The 26,333-nt window shown below is 40.6% G+C and overlaps 1 long non-coding RNA gene and 1 pseudogene across 2 annotated transcripts; both read left to right on the forward strand.

Annotated features, from left to right (window-relative positions):
- The first annotated feature begins 4,228 nt into the window (after window positions 1-4,228).
- Window positions 4,229-26,333, forward strand: LOC143904656 (maltase 1-like; annotated as a pseudogene). Its single transcript, XR_013259002.1, has 8 exons — window positions 4,229-4,431; window positions 4,652-4,839; window positions 13,227-13,496; window positions 15,678-15,920; window positions 16,029-16,211; window positions 17,386-17,639; window positions 17,740-18,079; window positions 26,201-26,333. The product of XR_013259002.1 is annotated as a maltase 1-like (transcript).
- Window positions 18,825-20,418, forward strand: LOC143904657 (uncharacterized). Its single transcript, XR_013259003.1, has 3 exons — window positions 18,825-19,355; window positions 19,626-19,823; window positions 20,006-20,418. It is a non-coding gene; the product is annotated as an uncharacterized LOC143904657 (long non-coding RNA).

Genomic DNA, 26,333 nt, shown 5'->3' on the forward strand with positions numbered 1-26,333 from the left:
GACCATGTAAACTATAAATGTCGTCTTATTAAAGAAATCAAAGAGAATAATTATGTAAAATTGATACGTATGTAACGTACATTACTCTCAACGTTAATGTTATCAAATTATAACATTAGAACATATCAGAACGTTAAAGTTATTAAATTATTACATCAGAACGTATTCAAAAATTAAAGTTATTAAATTATCACATCAGAAAATATCACAACATGAACATGAATTATATGATTCAAGCAGACGCATCTTTGTGTACTATAATTAATCACATTGATTAATTTTACAATTATCAAGAACAAACATGATAGAAAAACATGACTGATATTTGTTTCAAGACGTCAAAGAGAAATGAAATGTAAATGTTATTGAGTACAACGAAATTGTCGTTATATTGAGTAATGACCAATGATTATTACAATAATGTAAACTATGACGAAAAGAATTGAACGTTCTCACAAAGTCTTTGTAACTTGATGTCATGAATCTTAACTCGTTGATTGAGCGATGTTTTTGAAACCAAGAGAGATCGTTACGTCTCAACTTACATCTCGGGCTTCAGGAAACACTAAAGTACTTTTACGAAAGCTGCACTGTTCATGGAACAGACAGAGAACAGATGTCTCATGAATTGCTCGTATCAGCGTCGATACTAGGCTCTCAATTTGTGATGTCTGCATCGGGATCATAATCTCTCTATCTGTCGATAGCAGGATAGATGGTAGCCACACGTCGTCGTTCAAGGGAGAGATCCTTAACGATTTTTCGTTGTGATTCGGAAGATGCAGTAAGTTCCCAGCAACTTGGATGTGTAGATTCGATAGCGCTCGCAAAAACAGGTTAAACGACTGCTTACAATTTCACAATTCAGTTAAGAACACTCGAATCAAAGATATAAACGGTTAACAGGCCCTAACTAAAAAACGTGTTACTTTTTTTGTTTCCCGTAGGAAGAGAGAAAATGCCTCGCGCATCATTCCGGGGCCGGCCACCCGGGGTATGTGGGGCTTGCACCCACTAAAAACTCTCCCTGAAACACAACACACTGGACTCTATAGTCACGACACACGGAAGACACAGTGGTATAACGTAGTGTGACGATACAGTCCGTGCACCGAAGCGCCAGAAAACACGTAACCAATTACTCAAGGACACATGGAAGGTCAGATATAGAGATGCTTCAATCCCCGAGGGAAATCATCCCTAGTCGGATGGTGAAACGCGTATGCACCACCATCTCACCGCCTCGGGAATCCTCCATGATGACGGGTGCGACGCCGATCTACAACCGCATCACGGGGATCTCTTCATCGGCTACGAGGATAGTTTACTCGGGGAAGTCCACACTCCATAACTACACGCACATGAACCATCACGGGACGTGCACGAACAACACAAACAGGAACCCCCTCTATCCGGAGAGGGGTTTCACATAGACAGAGCACGAGTGCGAATCCACGCACTCGTCTAAAAAGAGGGAAAAAAGCCCACTACACAACTAAGACGGACCCGACTCCACGAGTCCGCATAAGTAAGCCGAGATAATTCGGCTGGAGAGAAGAACCGTGCCCCTCCCCTAGACCCCGCGCGAACACACGGGGCTTAAAGAAAGGGCAAGAATTCAAAAGAAGGGAAGTTCTCGCCGCGGGAGACGGAAATTCCCCAGAGGACGGCATAGCAGTGGGGCCGGAGCCCGACAGTAGCGAGCGGCAAACCGCGGCCGACCAACCCCAGGAGGACCCCGATCTCTCTGATCGAAGGAGCGGATTCACGCTCGGCCAGCTTGGCCTTGCATGTTGTAAGCTCGGCCTTACACATATCATGCGCGTTCTTTATCGCGGTCATTCGTTTATATAATTTACCTACCTTCTTCCAAGGCAAGTGTATCCTTCTCCTTACGCTTAAGCGCCTTTTTCCCCTCATCGATTCTTGTCCACATTATCTTGGCGATGTCGTAGACCATCTCGCCCTCTTCCATTAATTCTGACAAACAATTCTCGGCGAGAATCACGTCGAACACACAAGTCCGGATCTCCTCAACCAATTCAAAAGCCTCCATCGACTTAAAGTCCCGTGGTAGGTTATCTCCAATCTGTCCCGTTCGAACTCCGATTTGGCGGCGATCGCCCTTTCCACCGCTGAGCTTGCCCCAAACTCAGCAGCTGGCTCATCGTTTGATGACGACAGGGGGAGAGCTGGGACAATACTCTCCCCGTGCCGACCCCTGGATGTCCGAACATCCTGGGGTGGTAAGCCCGTTCGTTTCCTTTTATCCGTCATATTAATTTTAAGGAATTGGTTTCTGTCTGGGTTTTCCTTCCAATAAGCTGGTTGGCTTCCGGGCCTAACGATCGAGCTCAGCCTGCCCGAGCTCAGGTGTCCCGGGTTTGCTAAACCCGTATCAGTGACGCCTCTGAAGAGCCGCCGCACTGACCCTTGGGGGATCATAACGGCTCCGCAGAGCCGAGCGATTTATCATAGAGGGCGCCTTCCTCGCGAGCCCCGAAAGGCTCCCCGGTCTCCGTCAGCCTCGAAAGACTGACGGAGATTACGGTGCTGCTGTGCTCGGGACCTCGGGTTTACAAATACCTGTATCAAATAGCACAAATGCCAAATGACCCCTGGGGAGTAAAAAAAATCGTGTTATTGGCTCAACTTCCCGAGAGCGAATGGCCGAAACCGACGCGCAGAGAAACGATTGTCACTTCGTCTTCTTCCTTGCGAAAATCATCGGAAGTACGCATTAGCAACGCCAAACATAACTTAGTTACCACGCCGCTCGCAAACATCGGAAGCACGTTTGGTGACAACGCCAAGCGTTGCTCGATTATCACGTCGCGGGTAATCGATGAAATTGATTTATCGATATAACGGTCGATACAACGGTGCTCTGCCTCTCCTCGCGAGATCATATTACGCGGTTATTTCAAACAATTACTTTTTGATTTATGTGCGTATATTATTGATATTTTAAAAGCACATTATATAAGAGAAGAATAAATTTGCCTGTTAAAACTGCCCATTTTCTTACTACAAAAGTTGAGCGGAATATTTTTAGTATTATACATTACTTGGAATCATGCTTTAAATTATAATATTATTTGTTATAGCTTTTATTATTATTTTTTTTTATATTAAATAAACTTAACAGCCAATTTGCTGTAGTTATAATACAGTCATAATATAATTCTAAATATGTTAACGTTGATATAAATTTTATTGACAACTTACTTTTATGCCCTCAATGTCTATGGTGATATAAATAAAAGTAGAAGTAAAAAAAAACAAAAATTATTTGTTATTTTAATATTATAAATATTCTTTAAATGTTTAAATATTTTGTATGTTCCTACCCTCACAAAATCCGTACTTTTAAAATAGCCTTAAATTTTAATATTAAGAATTCGTAAAAAAAAAAAAAAAATTTGGCCAAAGAAAGAAATATTCAACGATATCCTGTGTTCGGTTTGTTTATATCAATTTCTTGAAACATATGAAAATGTTTTATGGGTTTTATGTGTTTTATAATTTATAATATTTATCGCCTCTGTCAACAATATTTTAAAAAATAATTTCTATATATTATCTTATAAAAATTATAAATAGAAATAATAAAAGATTAATTAATATGGATAAACGTAGTTTTTAAAATAATTTATTATACTAAACGTTTATATATATATATATTTTTTATAAACAATGTCTCGTAATTTTTCTAGGTTGTATAGGTAAGTGCAACGTATATATTCGTAGTAAAGTGAAACGCGTGAGAATGTGTCATGCTCAACACAATTTGTTATTCTCATGTTATTTCCGGGTGACTCAAACAATAATGTCATTAACATATACGTTAACAGACATATTATTTGTGCTAATTCAATGCAAATTATCAATCTGGCATTAATTATTATATCATGTGTAGTGCATTTTCTAATGTATGTATTAGTTTGTACGCGATAAACGTATGGAAAAAATACGCCGTACGCGGTTGACTTATAAGTATATGGTTATTAATTTTGCAATTTGTCAAAGATACATTAGCTATTTGTCATGTTTTCAATTATCACGATGGAAAAATTTCATGCTGTAATCGTTACAGTACTATAACAGTTTTTATGTTTATTTATTTTTTTCGAATGCAACGTTGAGATAGCGTTAAACTATATCTTTGTTAGGCATAATCGATAATTGGACTGATAGCGATTCTTTTTACCACTGATATATATAAACAATTTTGAGACTTGACAAGCACAAACGGCATTATGTCGTGGACAACGAACTTGTGTACTCTTTTGCTTTTTGCAAGCGGCTCCTTCGCTAACCATAAGAATAATAAGATTCTCAATAAGTCATTGTGGAATAACACCGTCTTCTATCAAGTTTATCCGAGAAGTTTGTATGACTCGGATGCTGATGGAATAGGCGACTTGAAAGGTAAGTGTATGCCAACAGCCTGTTGTGATTATGTTCCATATAATAAAATAACAATGAATTGTTATATAATATAATATTACAAGTTACACTCAATTAATTGTTACATAATTTTATACAGTTAATCTGAAAACTGTTGTTCTCTAAAAATTTTGAGACAAATGTAGTCAAAAATAGGTACGTAATGTCGGCGATATTTAGATGTGTTATTTTACATTGTCAGAAATAATTTCAAAGTTGGACTATATCGTGGACACTGGCATCAATTCAATCTGGTTGTCGCCCATATATCCAAGTCCCATGATCGATTTCGGATATGACATATCCGATTTTAAAATCATCGATCCGACCTTCGGTTCATTAGAAGACTTCAAAGTTCTTCTAGCGCGCGCTAAAGCACTTGGTTTAAAAGTGAGACGTCTTGCCAATATCGTGCACAATTATAAATAAATTTTTTATATTATGATTATATATCTAACAATAAGTCAAAAATGTATAAACTTACTTCTCTTTATGTTATTTCAGAAAACACGTTACTTTTTATTTTTTATTGCAACTTTAGGGCCACTTTATAATATCATTCTTACAGGTTGAACGGGGATAGTTTCGCCCCGGAGGCAAGATTTGCGATACTCGAAGGACCAGAGGGGGGTTTCCCTCACGACTATCAAATGTTTAACGCGGAAGCAGAAACGCATGCTACGAAATATTAAGCGAAGCGACTCACCGTGTCGGCCGTCGTCCCCGTGATTCCGCCAATCCTCGTCCTGTCCCCTGACTTGGCCGCTCCGTGGGTCTCGTTCGGCATGCGATGGTAAAACTCGTGCAAGCAAGCAAAACGGTGGAGAGCAAGCGATAGAGCAGGCAGGAAAAGGCAGTAGGAGACGTGTGCACTCCCGGTTGAGCAAGGCGGCAAAGGCGATTCCGTGATGCGTTTTGCCCGGCAAACGTACGTCGTAAGACGGTTCTTAGACTATGTGTGTGTGTGTGTGTGCCGCACGGCGGCTTGACGAGAAGTTCTGATGAGAGGTGTGTCCTCTTCGACTATTTGACGATGAGAGGGTGTGCCGTAAGGCGGCTGTCCAAAATGTGTTTGCCGTAAGACGGCTGGATTGCTAATGCTCTGTCCTCGCGGTCCTGGAACATGTCGCTGCGGCGAGTAGTTGTTCCCTTTCCGGGGGGGTGGATACCGTCGGCGGATGGGCGATGGCAGCACCGACAGGTGAGTCGCATGATTTGGCTGATCGCGATCCGCCGACGTTTCGCGCGAGAATTACAAACGACTTATGCAACTAGGTATAAACGATAAATGAATACATGAACATGAAGTAACTATGCTATTTATAAGGCGATACGCCGAACATACCGCCCACCAAAATACGACGTATTTTCTACGCTTAAATAGATTCCTCTAGCGAAGTGTCCATCGGCAGTGGGCACAATTTCACCAGAGGACGAGTAAGCACGCCATCCGCCGTCCGCACCGTAGCGACCCGAGCAACGCCGTCACGGCCCGGGTGCAGCTCCACGATTCGCCCTCGCCTCCATTGCAAAAGAGGGGCGTTTTCGCCTTTTACCAGGACCAGTGTGTCCTTTTTTACCGTAGGTGCCGATTGCAACCACTTCGGTCGCTGTTGGAGGGTGTGCAGGTATTCATCATGCCACCTCTTCCAGAACTGCTGGTGCATATGTTGCACCAGTTGCCACCAATCGAGTCTGTTCATCGGCACCGGGTTCAGGTCAGGGTGTGGAACCGCCACGAGAGGCTCCAGGGTGAGGAAATGCCCCGGGGAGAGCACCCCGAGGTCGCTGGGATCTGAACTGGTGGGACAGAGGGGTCTGAAGTTCAGGATAGCTTCTACTTGGGTTACGAGCGTACTGAACTGAACGAGCGTACTTGCTTCAAGTAGGTCTTCATCGATTTGACCCCGGCTTTCCAAAGGCCACCGAAATGCGGTGCCGAGGGGGGGTTGAAGGCCCACTGGATTTGCTCCCGTTCCGAGGCGGCCTGCATGCAGCCGACGAGCTCCCGTTGAGCTCCAACAAAGTTGGTGCCGCAGTCGCTGTATATTCGCGAGCAACGGCCGCGTCTAGCGATGAAGCGCCTCAGGGCTGACAGGAACGATTCTGTAGATAGAGAAAAGGCGAGCTCTAGGTGAACTGCCTTGGTTGCAAAGCAGACAAAAAGGCACACGTAGGCCTTGAACGGGGTTGCTCCGCGGGAACGACGATTGTAGACTGAGAATGGCCCAGCGTAGTCGACTCCGGTGATCGAAAAGGGCTTAGCCTGGCGTACTCGATCTAACGGTAGGTCCGCCATGGGCGGTTGCATCGGGCGTGGATTCGCCCTGAAGCACCGATAGCAACGCGATAGGCAGCGTTTAATGGCCTGATGGGCCCCCAGGATCCAGAAGTTTTGTGACAGGATATAATGCAACGCTCGACGTCCCGGATGCAGATGCAGGCGGTGGGTGCGCTCTACTATAAGTTCCGTGAGTCGATGTCGGTTAGGCAGCAGTGCCGGGTGTTTAGCCCCGTATGAGATGGCGGAATGCGTCAGCCTGCCGCCCACCCAGAGGACTCCGCGAGCATCCAAGAAGGGGGCGAGTTTTCGCAAAGGTTTGGAGCAACCTTGATTGCGTCTTAAGCTACCGATATCCTCTGCGAGATTGTACAAATTTGACGAGGTATAACAAGGTCGAGTGAAATTCGATTTGATCCACGACGAGAGTGAGCGTGTTTGATCTTGTTTTGGTAGCGAATCGGAGGCAATACGCAAACACTCTGACAAGTCTGTCTAACGACGAGAAGCGATCAAGAAGCGAATCGACAACAGTAATGAAATCTACATCATCCGCAGGATTTGTGCAGACAAAGGCGCGAGAATTTTCTTCCTCCTCGGGAAGATCCTCAGCTTCCAATGTCGTTTCTGGAGTGGGTTCGAATTCGACGAGCCACGCAGGACCGGTCCACCACAGCGGGTGGTCGACTAGTTCCTGGGGGAACAAGCCCCTTGAGCAGCAATCAGCGGGGTTAGATTTGGTATCGACATGTTTCCAGCAGGAAATGTTAGTGTTGGACTGGATGCGTGCGACACGATTACGCACGAACGTCTTCCAACGGTGCGGAGCCGAGCGTATCCACGCGAGGGTAACCTCAGAATCCGACCAGGCGTATGTGTCGTCGACGGCAACTTTAGGTCGGAGAATTTTCTCGACATATTCCAACAAATCTGACAGTAAGACCGCCGCGGAAAGTTCGAGTCTCGGTAAGGTGATGGCCTTGAGTGGGGCCACCCTTGATTTGGCGATGAGCATGCGGATTATCACCCCATTCTCGGTGACGAGTCTAATATATACAACGGCTCGCGTCACAAAATCCGTGGATTTCTCGCCTGACTACGTTATTTACGACCGCGATAGTACGAGGTATACGAATGGCGGCTAACGCGGAGAGCTCCGACTTGTATCTTTCCCATTTAGAACATATCTCTGAGGGAGGCCTGTCGTCCCACTCTACCTTGAGCATCCAGAGTTGCTGGATCAATCGTTTGGCCATGAATGTAAGCGGGGTCAGGAACCCCAAGGGATCAAAGATGCGAGCTAATTCAGAGAAAATGGTGCGTTTGGTGCAATCTCTGTCCAACGGGTTGACCTGAAATCCAAAGTCGTCCGTTTGAGGGCACCAACGAAGTCCAAGGACCTTAAGAAACTGGTCTTCCGGCGATTCAAAGGATAGTAACGACTGGCTGCAGAGTTCCGGATCCAGATCAGCTAAGACCGACGGATGGCTACTGGCCCATTTTCTGAGTTCGAAGCCGGCAGTTTTAAGCAAGGCTTGTAGTTGCCGCTGAAGCTCGCGGGCCTTCTCCACTGACTCGACACTTGTCACCACATCGTCGACGTAGACGCTCTCCTCCAAGGCAGCCGCGGTCAATGGGTAACTTGTCTTGCCTTTCGTCGCTAACTTTAACATGCAAGCAATCGCTATGAATGGAGAGCATGTCAATTCGAAAATGACAGTCAACAAAAGGTAGTCCGAGATCGGATCGTTTTCTGAGAAACGCTACACTATTTGCTGATGGTCACAATGACCGAGTTCGACTAATATCTGAAGAAACATCTGTCTGACATCCGCGGTGAGCGCCACGAAACCGAGTCGGAACATCAACAATATCACAACTATGTCTGATTGTAATTTGGGACCGGATCGCAACATTTGATTCAGCGAGACGCCGTTCAGATCCTTAGCCGATCCATCAAATACGACGCGCAATTTCGTAGTCGTGCTATCCGACTTGAATACCCCATGATGGGGTAGGTAAAAAATAGGTCCGTCCACTGGAAACGGCTGCTTGATCAATTTCATATAGTTATTATCTAAGTAATCCTGCATGAATTTGTTGTAATTTATTTTGAATTTTTTATCCGTTTTGAAGCGACGCTCAAGTGCGCGAAATCTGTTCACGGCTACTTGACGCGTGCCAACGAAACAAGGTTTGTCCTTTATGAAAGGATACGATATTACAAATCGACCAGATACATCGCGACACGTGGTCTGCGCAAATAATTCCTCGCAACGTCTATCTTCCTGTGAATACGGCGGAGCCGTGGGAATCTCGTCTAACTGCCAAAATCGACTGAGAGACGCGTCTAATGAATCGAGAGTCAGGAACGAGTGTGTAGACCGAGATGCCTGAGTTGATACCGAACCGACTAAAACTCAACCAAAAATGGAATTAAAGGCGTCTGGTTCGCCCTTCTTCCCTACGCGACGACCGTCTCGAAGCAATGACGTAAAGATCTCTGCGCCGATTAAGATATCGATGGGACCCGGTCGGTGATACTGCGGATCCGCCAGTTTCAATCCCTCTATGTGTTTCCACGCTCTTTGTTTGACTTGACTACTAGGTAATTGGGCGGAGATGCGTGGGAGAATCGTAGCCTTTATCGGAACGCGAGTATTGCCGTTACCCTGTACTTGAATCACGAGTGAGGTGCTACCTCGAGTAGCAGCTGCCTTAGTATCATTAACCGCTAAAACTACCGTGCGACCTTTGGTTCGTCCGAAACCACCCCTTTGCAGGCAATTTTCCGAGATAAAGTTCAACTGACTGGCACTATCTAAAAGCATGCGAACAGGGAATGGATTCCCGTGGACGTCGAGAGCTTCGGCCTGTACCGTTGACAGTAATACGGTCGAGCTCGATTTCGCGACGCTGGTCATGGTGACGAGGGGCTCGTTACGTTGTGGCGACGAACTCTCGTCGGCGGCCGATTCAGAGGGGGCTCCGGTATCCGCCGGGGTGCCCACTGGACCCGAATTCCGTCCGAAGTGCAATAAGGTATGATGCCTAGCCTGGCACGACCGGCATGTCCCCGTCGATGTGCAGTTGTTAGTGCCATGACCCGCGCGAAGGCAATTGAGACACAAATTCGCGGTTTTGGCCGTTGAATGCCTTTCCCAAGGGGATAATTTCAAGAATCGAGGGCACTTAAACACGAGATGTTGTTCCTTGCACACCGGACACTCGGCAGTTCGAGTTGCAAGCGACAAAGCCGACGCGGACGATTGTGATTTGAACGGCATGGTTGACGGACCCGAGATGGCCTCAAGGACTTTACAGTGCTTGGAAAGAAACTTGATGAGTTGAGCGTATTGCGGTATCTCTTCGGCTCGATGAACAGATTCGAACTTTTCCCGCAATGATCGGGGAAGCTTCACGAGCAGGAAATTGAGCAAAAGGAAATCCCACGAATCGGTAGGGAACTTCATCAGGTTTAGCGCGCGAGTGTTTTCGGTGAACGTATCTAATAATTTATGGAGGGCATCGGCCAATTCTATTTTTAACGGTTTGGCTTCGCGTATCGATTTTAGGTGGTGGTCCGCTAGTTTCCTTCTGTTCCGATATCTGTCGAGCAGCGCGTCGTATGCAATCATGAAATACTCCGCGGCGAGGGGCAAATTCTTGATTACATTAAGCGCCTTCCCCTTTAGCGAGGCCAGCAGATATTGATACTTCTCTATTGACGAGATCTGTCAGTTGTCGTGAATCGAGGTGTTGAACAAAACGATAAAAGACGGCCACAGCGTGAGATCGCCCGAAAATTACAGAAGCGTAATTTTGGGTAACTTGATCGCCGACGCGTGGCTCGCGGAATGAGCCTGTGTGGTTCCGGGCGCCGTGCCCGTGAGCGCGTGATACCGTCCCTTCACGGCGTAATGCATCTTGTCGAAGTCTGCCCGAACCGCATCTTCGGTGTCGAACTCAGTAGTCTCTTGTATAACCTTGAGATGCGCGTTCTCAAAGTCCTCGGCGATTCTCGCCACGCTCTGATAGCGGGCAAGAAAACTTTCTAGGATCGTCGGTTCGGACGAGGCCTTCCGGGCAAGATCATAAATCTCCCTCATCCGCCGGACGCATAACTCGCGACAAAAGAGAGCTGACTTTGATTTCGACATGTTGATTGATACGTAAAGCAATCAACAGCAACGGCGAACGACCCCAAGGACACGTAATGTATTGTCGCCCCGTGAAAATAACGGCTAACAATAGGCTTCGAGTTTATATGCTAAGGGACGAAAGAGAGAACGAAAGCAAACAACCGTTCCGTTCGTCAAGGTGACGAGGAATAGCAGATGGTTCGTTTCGGATTCCTACGCGAAGGCTCAATGGAATGTTCCCGGGAGAACGTTCCTCAATTACGATATAATAGCGCAATTAAAATGACAATTTTGTTAATCGCAAGAGCGAATGGCGAACGCAAGGAAAGGGGATCAAATGCAGTGTAGAGCTAGCAAGGAAGAGGGTTGCAAGGGATGCACAAAATAAGAAAATAGTTGTATCAACGATCAAAATCATCAATTAGGTTGGCACAGGTGCCCGGTTACGGCGAGAAATGCACTCAAGTATTTGTTCAGATTGAGTTTTCAGCAATACATGTTGCGCGCGGAACTACGACACGAGCAGCGTATACGACAGTACACACTGAGCAGTACACACATGACACGAGCAATAATCCACGACATGAGCATCAATTACGCCAACTTCGTTGCAATTGTGATTATAATTGTAATTATAATCTTTAATAAGTTTACCTTGAGTGCTGCAATATATTCTATACCGGGGACCAGTGCCGACGAACAGTATATTCGATCGGTGGCAAGTATATTTGCGAGAATTCCAACAATCGGAATAATAGTTTCGGTATGTATTTTCAATATGTATTTCGAGTCTGGCCGAAACACACCCAGCCACAACGAAAATAATGTAGCGCGTTATTATGGAACGCGAGCTTATGTAGAAAAAATGTGTATATACGCTGCCGGCCCGTGACCGAGCGTCAAGGCCGTCGACGGCGCGGCGAAAACGTATGGCTTGCCCGAGAATATTCGAGATCTGAATATTTCGGTTTCTATGTTAACAATGACGGGCTTTAATAATTACCGCGTCAATTGCACAATTTACGATTAGTACAAATAACGGCGATGGAACGTGTTACAACGAGCGAGAGAATTGCGAGCGAGAGATATCGCGCGAGATCGTAAATTCACGCGAGTATTCTCGTCGCGAATTAATTAGATTATTAACACGCCACGCGTTATTGCAATTCGCGTTAGTGCGGATAACTGCGGCGGAACGTGTTACGACGAGCGAGAAGTTCACGCGAGTATTCTCGCTGCGAATTAAGAATTGCGAACGAGATATATCGCGCGAGACTAAAGATTTTAACACGCCGCGCGTTATTGCGTCTCGCGACTATGAAAACAAATAATTAAGCGTATTCACGACAAAGGCATATAACGACGATAGCATGGTTGCGAGCGAGCAGTTCACGCGAGTATTCTCGTCGCGAATTAAGAATTGCGAACGAAAGATATCGCGAGAGGCTACCACGCGCCACGTGTTATCGCGATGCGCGATTACAAGAATGTGCGAAAATTAACAAGTTAAGGAATAATGCGACGTGAGCGAAAGGTCGGCGGTAATTTTCTAACGCGAAATCCGGCTCGAAGGACCAATGAACGGGGATAGTTTTGCCCCGGAGGCAAGATTTGCGATACTCAAAGGACCAGAGGGGGGTTCCCCTCACGACTATCAAATGTTTAACGCGGAAGCAGAAACGCATGCTACGAAATATTAAGCGAAGCGACTCACCGCCGTGTCGGCCGTCGTCCCCGTGATTCCGCCAATCCTCGTCCTGTCCCCTGACTTGGCCGCTCCGTGGGTCTCGTTCGGCATGCGATGGTAAAACTCGTGCAAGCAAGCAAAACGGTGGAGAGCAAGCGATAGAGCAGGCAGGAAAAGGCAGTAGGAGACGTGCGCACTCCCGGTTGAGCAAGGCGGCAAAGGCGATTCCGTGATGCGTTTTGCCCGGCAAACGTACGCCGTAAGACGGCTCTTAGACTATGTGTGTGTGTGTGTGCCGCACGGCGGCTTGACGAGAAGTTCTGATGAGAGGTGTGTCTTCTTCGACTATTTGACGATGAGAGGGTGTGCCGTAAGGCGGCTGTCCAAAATGTGTTTGCCGTAAGACGGCTGGATTGCTAATGCTCTGTCCCCGCGGTCCTGGAACATGTCGCTGCGGCGAGTAGTTGTTCCCTTTCCGGGGGGGTGGATACCGTCGGCGGATGGGCGATGGCAGCACCGACAGGTGAGTCGCATGATTTGGCTGATCGCGATCCGCCGACGTTTTGCGCGAAAATTACAAACGACTTATGCAACTAGGTATAAACGATAAATGAATACATGAACATGAAGTAACTATGCTATTTACAAGGCGATACGCCGAACACAGGTAGTTCTTGATCTTGTGCCGAATCATACATCTGACAAGCATATATGGTTCCAAAAGGCTCTACAAAGTCACAAGAAGTATAAGAACTATTATGTGTGGGCACGCGGTCGAAATGGAGACGGCCTAACACCGCCCAACAATTGGATCAGCGTATTTAGTGATTCCGCGTAGACTTATGTCGAATCACAGAAACAATGGTATCTTCATCAGTTCGAGTATAGACAACCTGACTTAAATTTTCGTAACTCTGCAGTAAGATTAGAGATGAAAGTAAGTAACAAAAAAGAATTTTTTTCTTTAAAATGTTGTCATATGTTGTAGACTTGGAAAATTTTTATAACACTAGACACTTTCCAGATAGCACATACACATTTCAGAAATGTTTTATGAGTGTTTTTCCAAAATGTTTTATAGCCGATTTCTAGAAACGTTTTTTATGAGTAAAAATGTCTATTCAAAAAACGTTTGCGATGGAACGTTTCTTTTCCGATAAAATAACGTTTAAAAAACTATTATAGAAACGTTTTGTTTTAATGATAGACATTTTAGATAAAGACATTTAAAATTCCTACTTTTCACGTCTTTTGAACGTGTTTATGACGTCTTTGAAACATGCGTGAGAATGTTCTAGAAGCTTTATGCATATACCATCCATGACGTCTATTCTTTTTCAAAAAAATTCCTGAACTGGTGCACATTCGTGCAATAAGTTAAAGTAAAACAAAATGTACTTGTTTCACTTTTAACTTAATTGCATTACTGATGTGGACCAGTTTAGAAAGTTCTTCAAAACAGAACACGTATAAATGTTCTTTCAATGGCCACGTTCAACAGAACGTTTATTTTGCAACTGTTGGATTCTAAGCTCAGATTTGTCCGATGACAAATAGATTAAGACCAGTAGAACAAAATTAATTTAAGTAAATAAGTGGATATATGTGCATGGATAAAATGATTTATTTTGTGCAATAATTAGTTCAATATAATTTAAAATGTTTCAAAAAGGCTATTAAAGCTATTATATGTATATAAATAAAGCAAATTATAATTTAGAAAAAAAAAATTTAACAAATAGGTATTTTTGTTAACTGTAGAAACGTAAAAAATACGTATCATGGTTTCCAAAACATTTTTGTTCAAACGTTTCTTAATGGTTTTTTACAGTTATGAAATAACTATGTATACGTTCAAAAAACGTATATGAAACTAATATGTGCTATCTGGGTTACGATTATATAATAATTTATATCTTGAATACATCGTATTTATTTATCTTACTAACATTATTAATGTAATTAAATAAATTTATTACAATTTATGTTAATATAAATACTTAATATGAACTTTGACGCGTTTTGTGTGTGATCGATGTTTTTTCTTACTAATATATGCAAACGGGAGGGTCCCAATTGTCTACAAATCGATTGCCTACAGTGTCGTTTACCAACATCTCATTTACCGACACTTCGTTTGCGCACAAAAATTATTGCCTACAAGTCGATTGCCTACAAGCTCGAGCTTGTAGGCAATAATTTTTGTACGCAAACGAAATGTCGGCAAATGAGATATTGGCAAACGACACTGTAGGCAATCGATTTGCAGGCAATCGGGACCCTCTCTATGCAAACCTAGTAAAATAAATAATTACATAATTCTAGTAAAATAAATAATTATTATAAAAATTTGTTGGCCTTTATTTTTGTACGTATAATACATTTTTTAATTACTAAATTTATTATGTATTCTGAATTATAATTTTTTTTTAAATTTAAGACATAAATTTCTTGAATAATGTAATAAAATAACAGTAAATTAAACTGGAAATTAAATTTATTTGTGCAACAAGTGCTATAAGATGAAAATTCCCGGGTGCGGAGTTGACGCATTCGCCTTTTGTTGCACAAATAACTATTTCACAACACCTCCACGGAAAGTTCAACTTTCCATACCTGTAGAGAGGGGTGAAAGTGGCCAATTTCACGCCAGGGCGGCATAACGGGCGGAAAGTAATCATTTTCCTAGCTAGGGCAGATACGGGAAAGTATCAATTTTCTTACCTAGAAAGGAAAGTAAGCCCTGGCGTGAAATAGCCACTCTCGCCCTTCTCTAGGCATGGAAGTCGAACTTTCCGTAAAAATGTTGTGAAAAATATAGTGTGCACCTCGGGTCGAAAGCTTTTTCAGACTCGTGTGATTTGCCGCCCGAGCCGAAGACGAGGGCGGCAAACTTCACACTCGTCTGAAAAACGCTGCTTTCTCCCCTTAGAGTGCACAATATACTATTAAATATTATAATTAAAAAGGCATAATATATATATATATATATATATATATATATATGCAAATATTCTAACAAATAATTTAATTACAAAACTAAACACATGTTTATTATACTTATTTTTAAAATAAGTTTATTCTGAAAATTTTTGATCTTATGTTTGATTGGTTATAGAAAGTTTTGATATTTTGGCTGGATTTGGGTATAGACGGATTCCGCATTGATTCCTCCGCATTTATTTATGAAGACTTAAAGTTACGGGATGAACCTAGAAGTTTTGTGGAAGGTGCCACGCCACGAGATTATACGTATTTGAATCATACTTATACTATGGATTTAATCGAAACTTACAAGCTGTTTGGAGAGTGGCAAAAATTCGTAGATTTGTATGCTGCTAAACATAATCAGGATCAGAAGGTACATGAATTGATTTTCTGTTTTCTTATATTAAATCCATCCATATTGTGCTTTCTTGATCTTCGTGCATGATGCAATACTAATACGTACGTTTCTCTTTTGATTCAGATGGTAGTGATGAAGGCGTACACTACTTTAGAGCACACTATACAATATTATGATTACAACTTGCTGCCTTTTAACTTTAAGTTTATTAGAAATTTAAACTCAAAATCGTTCGCGCAAGATTTTAAATGAGAAATGGATTCTTGGATGAATTCAATGCCAAGAAGTGAAGTCGCTAATTGGGTGGTACGTATTTATATGAAATTATTATTATTATGATAAAAACATTACAAACAAACTGCGTTTTTTCTTTATAAAATTTAGTAAAATGTTTGTTAGTCTAAATTTATTTAAATTTATGTAAATTGTGATTTTTGTCTTATTTTTTTTGTAAAACTGAATACATTATATGTATTACATATTACATTTTTAAAGGAACGTATACTCTTTCATAACAATATAAAAAATTAGTCGTACTTACAAAGCATTAAGGACAATTTTTATTTAAATTCGTACTACAGTTGAAAAATATCATTTTAGAACTTTAATAAAAAGAATCCAAGTTATTATAATTGATTTCGGTAATTGTGTAGATGGAGAAGGTCACCTTGGGTGACCTTGATTTTCAAGTATGTTGTCAAAGTTACCCTCCTGAGTGACCTTCGGAAGGTTCCAGCCCGCGCTCGTTGTTTATTGAAAAGTTATTAACAATCATACAATTGCACGTTCATTAATTAGCATATTCATTAAAGCAGCGAATCGTTGCTTTCGGCTCGAAACGAGGTCTATAATTGTTGTTCTATGAACATATCGTATAATAATTAGAAAACGCCACATGGGTTTATAACTTTCCACGCGTGGAAAGCCCACGCATGTGTTCTGTTTTGAAGGCACACTATGTGTCTAGTTCAACAATAGTGGAGTCCCCCGCAGGGGAACTATCCAAAAATACAAACTATTACCTGCTTTAAACATTTAATTGCATAATGGCAATGTATATTAAAGCAAAAAGATTTCAATATATTTACGATTCACTGCTTTAAATAACTTTTCTTGTTCATGCATGTACTATTTCAACGTATATATTAGTCATTTATGCCTTTTAATACTCATAACTGCTACATTTCTCAAACTTTTTTTATTAATAACTTTTTAATAAACTACGAGCGCGGGTTGAAACCTTCTGAAAGTCACTCAGGAAGGTGACCTTGACAACAAACTTAAAAATCAAGGTCATCCAAAGTGATCTCCTCCATCTACACAATTACCTTGATTTCTTTTAACTGTATAAGGATTTATATAAAGATTTTTTAAATTGCCGATTAATCTGTAACAGAATGCCTGTCTCGCATTACATAAAAATAAAAAATCAGTTACTTATTTTATAAGGGAAGTTAAAATGTAATATAATTTTTTTCAGTTGGGTAATCACGATAATCCGCGTATTGCCTCTTGTTTTCCTGACAGATCGGATCAAATGACCATGTTATCTATGATCTTACCGGGTTTGGCAGTGACGTATAACGGTGATGAAATCGGCATGGTGGACTAAAGGAATATATCCTGGGAAGACATGAAAGATCCTCAGGCATGTCGCGGGTCAAGCGCAATACCTGAGTGTGACTCGAGATCCTGAACGCACGCCATTCCAATGGGACGCAACAAAGAATGCAGGTAAAGGATGATCATTTGTGTCCTCTTAGTGTGTTTAGTAGAATGGATAATATACTTTAATTTCTATACTTTGCTATTTAATTATTTCTTGTTACGGCAGGTTTTAGCACGGCAAAGTCGACGTGGCTTCCGGTAAATCAGAATTACAAGCAGTTGAATCTGGCGAAGCAGATGGAAGCCAAGGAATCACACTACAAGATTTATAAGACCTTAGCCCTCTTGCACCGTACGGAGCCGGCTCTTACCGAAGGAAGTTATAAATTGATCACGACAAACAATGACACTGTTCTGCGTGTAATTCGAAACAATGGTTGCCGCGTCGTGGTGCTTCTGATTAACTTCAGTGACGATGAATCTCAAGTTGTCGATCTGTCACAAGAAGGTTTTCCTTCGGATCTAAAGGTCCAAGTTGCTAGTTTGGGTTCTAATGTGAAAGCTGGGTATGATTTATGTATTTTTTGATATTGTTTGCAATGTTTACATATAAATAAGTAAATAATAGTATAACTTTTCATATAAAGATTATGATTTTTTTATGAGCGTTTTGTCAACAACAGTTGTAATTTTCTTCATAATTTCTTGGTAAAATTATTAATTTTTTAAATTACATTTTATGAAAGATCTAATTACAGAAACGTTTAGATACTGTTAATAATAAAAATAAATTTTTGTATTTTAATTAATTGGTTGTGTACATATAAGACACATGTAAAAAATGCAATTTTTTAAACAATTTTTGTAAAAAATTTGCTTTTAATAGAATAAGGAAAAGGCTGTAAGGGTCACACGCGGTTCTTCAAGCGTAGTCTCAAAGCAATCAAGAGACATGGTAGTGTCTCGCGCCAAGTACACGCGGAGCGAGACCGACCGTGACTCTTTTACGCGACGCGACGGGTTGCGAGTACCCGAGATGTTGAGATCTCGATAACGAGTGAACGGATCAAGTTCTAAGTAGGCTTGATCGATAGCTTGGGGTCCAATTAGGGGGGGGGGGTTTCTCTCATAATATTCCGCTACGTGCCCTACGAGCGGAGATATTACGACGCAAAGTCCAAATGCGAAAATTTATTTTTAAGATACGTCGTCTACGTCGACCGCTCTTCTTTATAACATACATGTAACAAACAGAGAACGTCACTTTCACTTTTTTGACACTGGCGGCTAGCGGCGTTAGTATCGCAGTGCAGTGCAGTGCAGACAGTGCGTTCGTTTAGAGCGCTATCCTGTCAGTCAGTTCATCATCTGATCAGTTAACCTATCTCGATCGATCGAGAGACACGGTAGTACGCGCGGAGCGAGACCGACCGTGTGACTCTTTATTACGTGTTGCGAGGTAAGGTGCGACAACGCGCGCATACGCGCGTACGCGAAACAGCAGTAACACCGTAATCGTGCCGGCGATATACTGAATTGAATTGCTTCGTGCTTATCTAAAGATTTCATATCCCTACATTGGGTGCGTTCAGCCGATACTCCGCTAGCCTAGCAATCGTGAGCAGTCGCTCGTTTTCGCTCGTTTCCTCTCCTTTGACCCAATGGATTAAAAGGAGAGGAAACGAGCGACTGCTCACGATTGCTAGGCTAGCGGAGTATCGGCTGAACGCACCCATCGTGTTACTATCGCTGCCGGAAAAGAAGGTTCTCTACGCTTGGCAGAAAGTGACGACTGACACGTTCGATCTCGACTTCGTTGATCGCAGAAGAGCTGAACTCGAGGTACGTTTCCGATTTGCAATTATAAAAGTATCGTGCGATGAATGTTGTACCCAATTATAACCTCAAATGAAGTTGTGCACGTTGCTGAAAGATATATATATATATATCTTGATATATAGGCTACGGTCAACGTGATACAAATGCTCTGGAGCGTTCTTCTTCTCCTTCTTTCTTCATTGAAAGAAAAGAGAAGAGGAATGCTTCGAAGCATTTGTAGTGTCACGTTGACCGTAGCCATAATATCATATTAATACATTATTTTATTTTTAGATATAGGTCAAGGATTGCCATTTAAAGCTGGTACGTTTGATGGGGCTGTCAGTATTTCTGCGCTTGTGGTTGTGTTATGCAAGCAAAACTTTGCACAATCCTACAAAACGTTTATATCGTTTCTTATCAACGTTGTATGCATGTCTGTCAAGAAGCGCAAGAGCAGTGTTACAATTCTATCCAGAGAACGGTGAACAGGTTGTTGATATATATATATCTTGATATATAGGCTACGGTCAACGTGATACAAATGCTCTGGAGCGTTCTTCTTTTCCTTCTTTCTTCATTGAAAGAAAAGAGAAGAGGAATGCTTCGAAGCATTTGTAGTGTCACGTTGATCGTAGCCATAATATCATATTGATACATTATTTTATTTTTAGACGTAGCTGTTGATCCGTACAAAATTACCTTTTTAAAAAAAAGGTAAAAAAGAGCGCCAAGTACACGCATAATAGTGTATATATATTATGTTGTTACCCTGTTATGTTGTTACCTCGAAAAAAACAAAGTGGTAGTATTATACCTCCAAATACCTTTATCCTGTACATACTGTTTATACAATGCGTAATATACTACAAAAAGGCGTGATATCCGCACAAAATTACCTTTTTTAAAAAAAGGTAAAAAAAAGGCGCCAAGTACACGTATAGTAGTGTATATGTTGTTACCTAAAAAAAAAAAGAAAGTGGTAGTATTATACCTCGAAAAAACCTAAGTAACAAGTTTTAGATCTTTATATCTCGAAAAATCTCGAAAAAATCTAAGCAGTATTATCTTTATTTCCGAAAAATTATAACCCAAGTGATACACGTCACAAAATTATGTTACCTTATCAAAAAGAAGAGTCGCGCTTCAAGTGATCTATTACAATTACAAAAAAGAAATGATATCTCTTTAAATTAGAGCGCCAATTACAGAGAGAACATGTATATTGCCTCAAAAAATAATTGTTGCACTACTTTGAAAAATCTTTACATTGTGTCAATTAGAAAAGAATGTATAATAACAATTTTATAAGATTAAAAAATTTTATTTAAATTTAACAAGGGAATACAAGATATTTAAATACAAAGTTATTTACATGTGTATTTTTTAATGGCCACAAAGAATTACAGAGGTAACAGTACAAAATAAAAATATTTTATTAAAATACATAAATTTTTCTTGTAAAAAAACTTGGCGCTGCTAGACCTTTTAAATAAATAAGGACAACAATAAATAAAAATAATTCAGAGAAGAATGCAATGGGAGTAATATTAAATGATTATCAGCGTGGATGTGGGAGTGAGTGATATGGGTGTGCGTGACTACGCGGACGGCGGATAATGCGGCTTATAATTAAGTATAGAATAAGTTTATTTATTTATTTAGCGCCACCTACGATTGAAGAAGGTCGGGGTAAATGGTTTACTATACCATATGTTCCTAATATATCGGAGAAATTCAAAAGTGTGGTAAAGGATCTGAATGTTAACTTGTCTTTCTTTAGTCTTAATAAATTGAAAAGGTTCATTAGAGTTCAGAAGGATACTCTCCCCACCCAATCAAACAAGCATGTTGTATATAAAATTTCCTGTAAAAATTGTGACGCCACATATGTTGGGCAGACTTTGAGACAAATAAAAACGAGAGTTACGGAACATCGTAATCTCATTAATAGAAATACAGCAACTCAATCCGTCATGACTGAGCATAGAATCAATTTCGATCACGACTTTGATTGGGAAAATGTGGAAATCCTTGACAGAGAGAGCTTCTTATCTTTGCGACTAGTTTCTGAAATGCTACATATAAAATTACAAAAGAACAGTTTGAACTCGCAAACCGACACAGAGTTTCTACACCACGCATACGTTTCTATTTTAGACAAATTGTAAAAACATGCCTATAGCTGTCTTTGCCCTTCGGCAGAATTAGCGTTTAATATTCTGTATTTGGATGTCGATTTTTACATTTGTTATTTGTCCCTGACCTACACTTTTATTTATTGTACCGACTCTTGACTTGAGACTTCTTGCTGCGTGTTATACGGTTTCATATCGTTTGCTTGCGTCGAGGAGACAGGATCTCCGGATCGCTCTTTACATAATTTCTCACCATGCCTTTGTGTGGCACATACTATTGTTTTTTCTGTTCTCCAGACTACTTGGTAAGTTTTCTGAACTTGTGAACTTGTTTGGATTTTTACATTAAATTAATTTTACAGACTTGGCTGTCGTAGTCGTAAGTTTCTGCAAATTTCCAAACAGCAAACTTGCTATGTATAAAGGAGAACGTTTATTCTAATCAAGAGACACGGTAGTGTCTCGCGCCAAGTACACGCGGAGCGAGACCGACCGTGACTCTTTTACGCGACGCGACGGGTTGCGAGTACCCGAGATGTTGAGATCTCGATAACGAGTGAACGGATCAAGTTCTAAGTAGGCTTGATCGATAGCTTGGGGTCCAATTAGGGGGGGGGGGTTTCTCTCATAATATTCCGCTACGTGCCTTACGAGCGGAGATATTGCGACGCAAAGTCCAAATGTGAAAATTTATTTTTAAGATACTCCTCCTAACGCCGCGATCTATCAGAGAAACGTCACTTTCACTTTTTCGACGCTGGCGGCGCAGGTATCGCCAGTTTCGATATCGCGCGCGTATTTCAAAATTAGGTCGATAAACTTATCGGTCAGGAGGATATTTAAGTAAAAATTAGGTATATATATAATAAATATTGAGTCAACGGAAAAGTAGGTTTTCTATGCTTGGCAGAAAGTGCCGCTAGGGAATTTTTAAGTCGATTCTTATGAATCAAGCTTGAATTTGATGTCTATGTATCCCAGGTTGCCGATGACAAGGTCCAGATAGTGCGCTTTATAGTTTTCGGTGTCCAGGTGTAATAATACGTTGAATTCGATGTCTACGTGTCCCTGGTTGCCGATGACGAGGTCCACATAGTGCGCTCCGTAGTTTTTGGTGTCTACGTGTATTAATATCTTGAATTCGATGTCCACGTGTCCCAGGTTGCCGATGACGGGATCCAGATAATGCGCTTCATAGATTTCGGTGTCCAGGTGTAATAATACGTTGAATTCGATGTCTACGTGTCCCAGGTTGCCGATGACGAGGTCCACATAGTGCGCTCCGTAGTTTTCGGTGTCTACGTGTATTAATACCTTGAATTCAATGTTCACGTGTCCCAGGTTGCCGATGACAAGATCCAAATAGTGCGCTTCATAGTTTTCGGTGTCCAGGTGTAATAATACGTTGAATTCGATGTCTACGTGTCCCAGGTTGCCGATGACGAGGTCCACATAGTGCGCTCCGTAGTTTTCGGTGTCTACGTGTATTAATACCTTGAATTCAATGTTCACGTGTCCCAGGTTGCCGATGACAAGATCCAGATAGTGCGCTTCATAGTTTTCGGTGTCCACGTGTAATCGTACGTTGAATTAGATGTCTAGGTGTCCCAGGTTGCCGATGACGAGGTCCACATAGTGCGCTCCGTAGTTTTCGGTGTCTACGTGTATTAATACTTTGAATTCGATGTCCACGTGCCCCAGGTTGCCGATGACAAGGTCCACACAGTGCGCTTCGTAGTTTTCGGTGTCCAGGTGTAATAATACGTTGAATGCGATGTCTACGTGTCCCAGGTTGCCGATGACAAGATCCACATAGTGCGCTCCGTAGTTTTCGGTGTCTACGTGTATTAATATTTTGAATTCGATGTCCACGTATCCCAGGTTGCCGATGACGGGATCCAGATAGTGCGCTTCATAGTTTCCGGTGTCCAGGTGTAATCGTACGTTGAATTTGATGTCTACGTGTCCCAGGTTGCCGATGACGAGGTCCACATAGTGCGCTTCGTAGTTTTCGATGTCCAGGTGTAATAATATGTTGAATTCAATGTTTAAGTGTCCCAGGTTGCTGATGACGAGGTCCACATAATGCGCTTCATAGTTTTTGGTGTCTAGGTGTATTAATAACTTTAAATCTGAATGGGTGCGTTCAGCCGATACTCCGCTAGCCTAGCAATCGTGAGCAGTTGCTCGTTTTTGCTCGTTTCTTCTCTTTTTAATCCAGTAAGTCAAAAAAGAGGAAACGAGCGAAAACGAGCGACTGCTCACGATTGCTAGGCTAGCAAAGTATCGGCTGAACGCACCCAATGTAGGACACGTAGATATCGAATTCGAGGTATTAATACATGTAAACACCGAAAACTACGAAGCGCACTATGTGGACCTCGTCATCGGCAACTTGGAACACGTGGCCATCAAATTCAAGGTATTAATACACCTGGACACCGAAAACTATAGAGCGCGCTATGTGGACCTCGTCATCGGCAACCTGGGACACCTAAACATTGAATTCAAGCTTGATTCATAAAAATCGACTTAAAATTTCCCTAGCGGCAGAATTAAAATTATGTCATGACATAATAAAAATCGCTGAATTAAAATTATGTCTAGACATAATAAATATTGGACAAAAATTATGTTTAGACATAATAAAAATTGGATGAATTAAAATTATGTCTGACGTAAAAATAATTATCAAAAATATCGATACCTGAAGATATCGGTACATATACAGTTGCGAACAACATTCAGTAAGACACGCAAATAAAAATAAATAAAGAATTTTACAGTTAACGACTTATTAACATTAATCATGCTTTATTGCGATTATGTTTTATGTTGAAATTGAAAAATATATACAAGGTGTACAACTAAAAGAGTTACAGATTATTATTGTTAAAAAACTGAGCAAAATATTAAATTGTTGTTTTCTTTAGAAATAATAGTCCGTAACACTTTTAGCTTCATACCTTGTATTATGAAATGTTTATGAAATTATAAGATATATTGTTTATAAGATTAAGTTGCGTAACACTACAAAAAGGCGTGATATCCGTACAAAATTACCTTTTTAAAAAAAAGGTAAAATGAGCGCCAAGTACACGCATAGTAGTGTATATGTTGTTACCTAAAAAAAAAGAAAGTGATAGTATTATACCTCGAAAAAACCTAAGTAACAAGTGGTAGATCTTTATATCTCGAAAAATCTCGAAAAAATCTAAGCAGTAGTATCTTTATTTCCGAAAAATTATAACCCAAGTGATACACGTCACAAAATTATGTTACCTTATCAAAAAGAAGAGTCGCGTTTCAAGTGATCTATTACAATTACAAAAAAGAAATGATATCTCTTTAAGTTAGAGCGCCAATTACAGAGAGAACATGTATATTGCCTCAAAAAATAATTGTTGCACTACATTGAAAAATCTTTACATTGTGTCAATTAGAAAAGAATGTATAATAACAATTTTATAAGATTAAAAAATTTTATTTAAATTTAACAAGGGAATACAAGATATTTAAATACAAAGTTATTTACATGTGTATTTTTTAATGGCCACAAAGAATTACAGAAGTAGCAGTACAAAATAAAAATATTTTATTAAAATACATAAATTTTTCTTGTAAAAAAACTTGGCGCTGCTAAACCTCGAAATTTTAAATAAATAAATAAACTTATTCTATACTTAATTATAAGCCGCATTATCCGCCGTCCGCGTAGTCACGCACACCCATATCACTCACTCCCACATCCACGCTGATAATCATTTAATATTACTCCCATTGTAATCTTCTCTGAATTATTTTTATTTATTGTTGTTTTTATTTATTTAAAAGGTCTAGCAGCGCCAAGTTTTTTTACAAGAAAAATGTATGTATTTTAATAAAATATTTTTATTTTGTACTGTTACTTCTGTAATTCTTTGTGGCCATTAAAAAATACACATGTAAATAACTTTGTATTTAAATATCTTGTATTCCCTTGTTAAATTTAAATAAAATTTTTTAATCTTATGAAATTGTTATTATACATTCTTTTCTAATTGACACAATGTAAAGATTTTTCAATGTAGTGCAACAATTATTTTTTGAGGCAATATACATGTTCTCTCTGTAATTGGCGCTCTAACTTAAAGAGATATCATTTCTTTTTTGTAATTGTAATAGATCACTTAAAACGCGACTCTTCTTTTTGATAAGGTAACATAATTTTGTGACGTGTATCACTTGGGTTATAATTTTTCGGAAATAAAGATACTACTGCTTAGATTTTTTCAAGATTTTTCGAGATATAAAGATCTACCACTTGTTACTTAGGTTTTTTCGAGGTATAATACTACCACTTTCTTTTTTTTTTTAGGTAACAACATATACACTACTATACGTGTACTTGGCGCCTTTTTTTACCTTTTTTTAAAAAAGGTAATTTTGTGCGGTTTGAATTACTGCTGAGGATGACTCGAATTAGAGTCGAAACGTACGGATTGTTTTATTGTGAATAAAATTGCTTTGAGACTACGCTTGAAGAACCGCGTGTGACCCTTACAGCCTTTTCCTTATTCTTTTTAATTTCGAGGGTCTTGTCACTACTTTCTTGAATTTGCTTTTAGACTTTTCAAAGTAATTACTAATATTATATTGTTTTATGATTGAAAAAGAATTATATATTATCTATAGATTTAATATAATAATTAATAACAATGTAATAAATTACGTTTGTGTTCTTTTGTGTAGGAAACTAGTTGACGTGAAGAAGATATATCTACCTGCGAAAGCTGCTGTAGTAGATAGATATATATTTATTTTCAAGCTTATAGCCAAGAAAAGGAACTTGGTTTACAATAAACCTTAAGCACTCATCCATCCA

This window comes from Temnothorax americanus, unplaced genomic scaffold, assembly GCF_048541705.1.
Source record: "Temnothorax americanus isolate GAGA-0224 unplaced genomic scaffold, ASM4854170v1 Scaffold55, whole genome shotgun sequence".
NCBI lineage: Eukaryota > Metazoa > Arthropoda > Insecta > Hymenoptera > Formicidae > Temnothorax > Temnothorax americanus.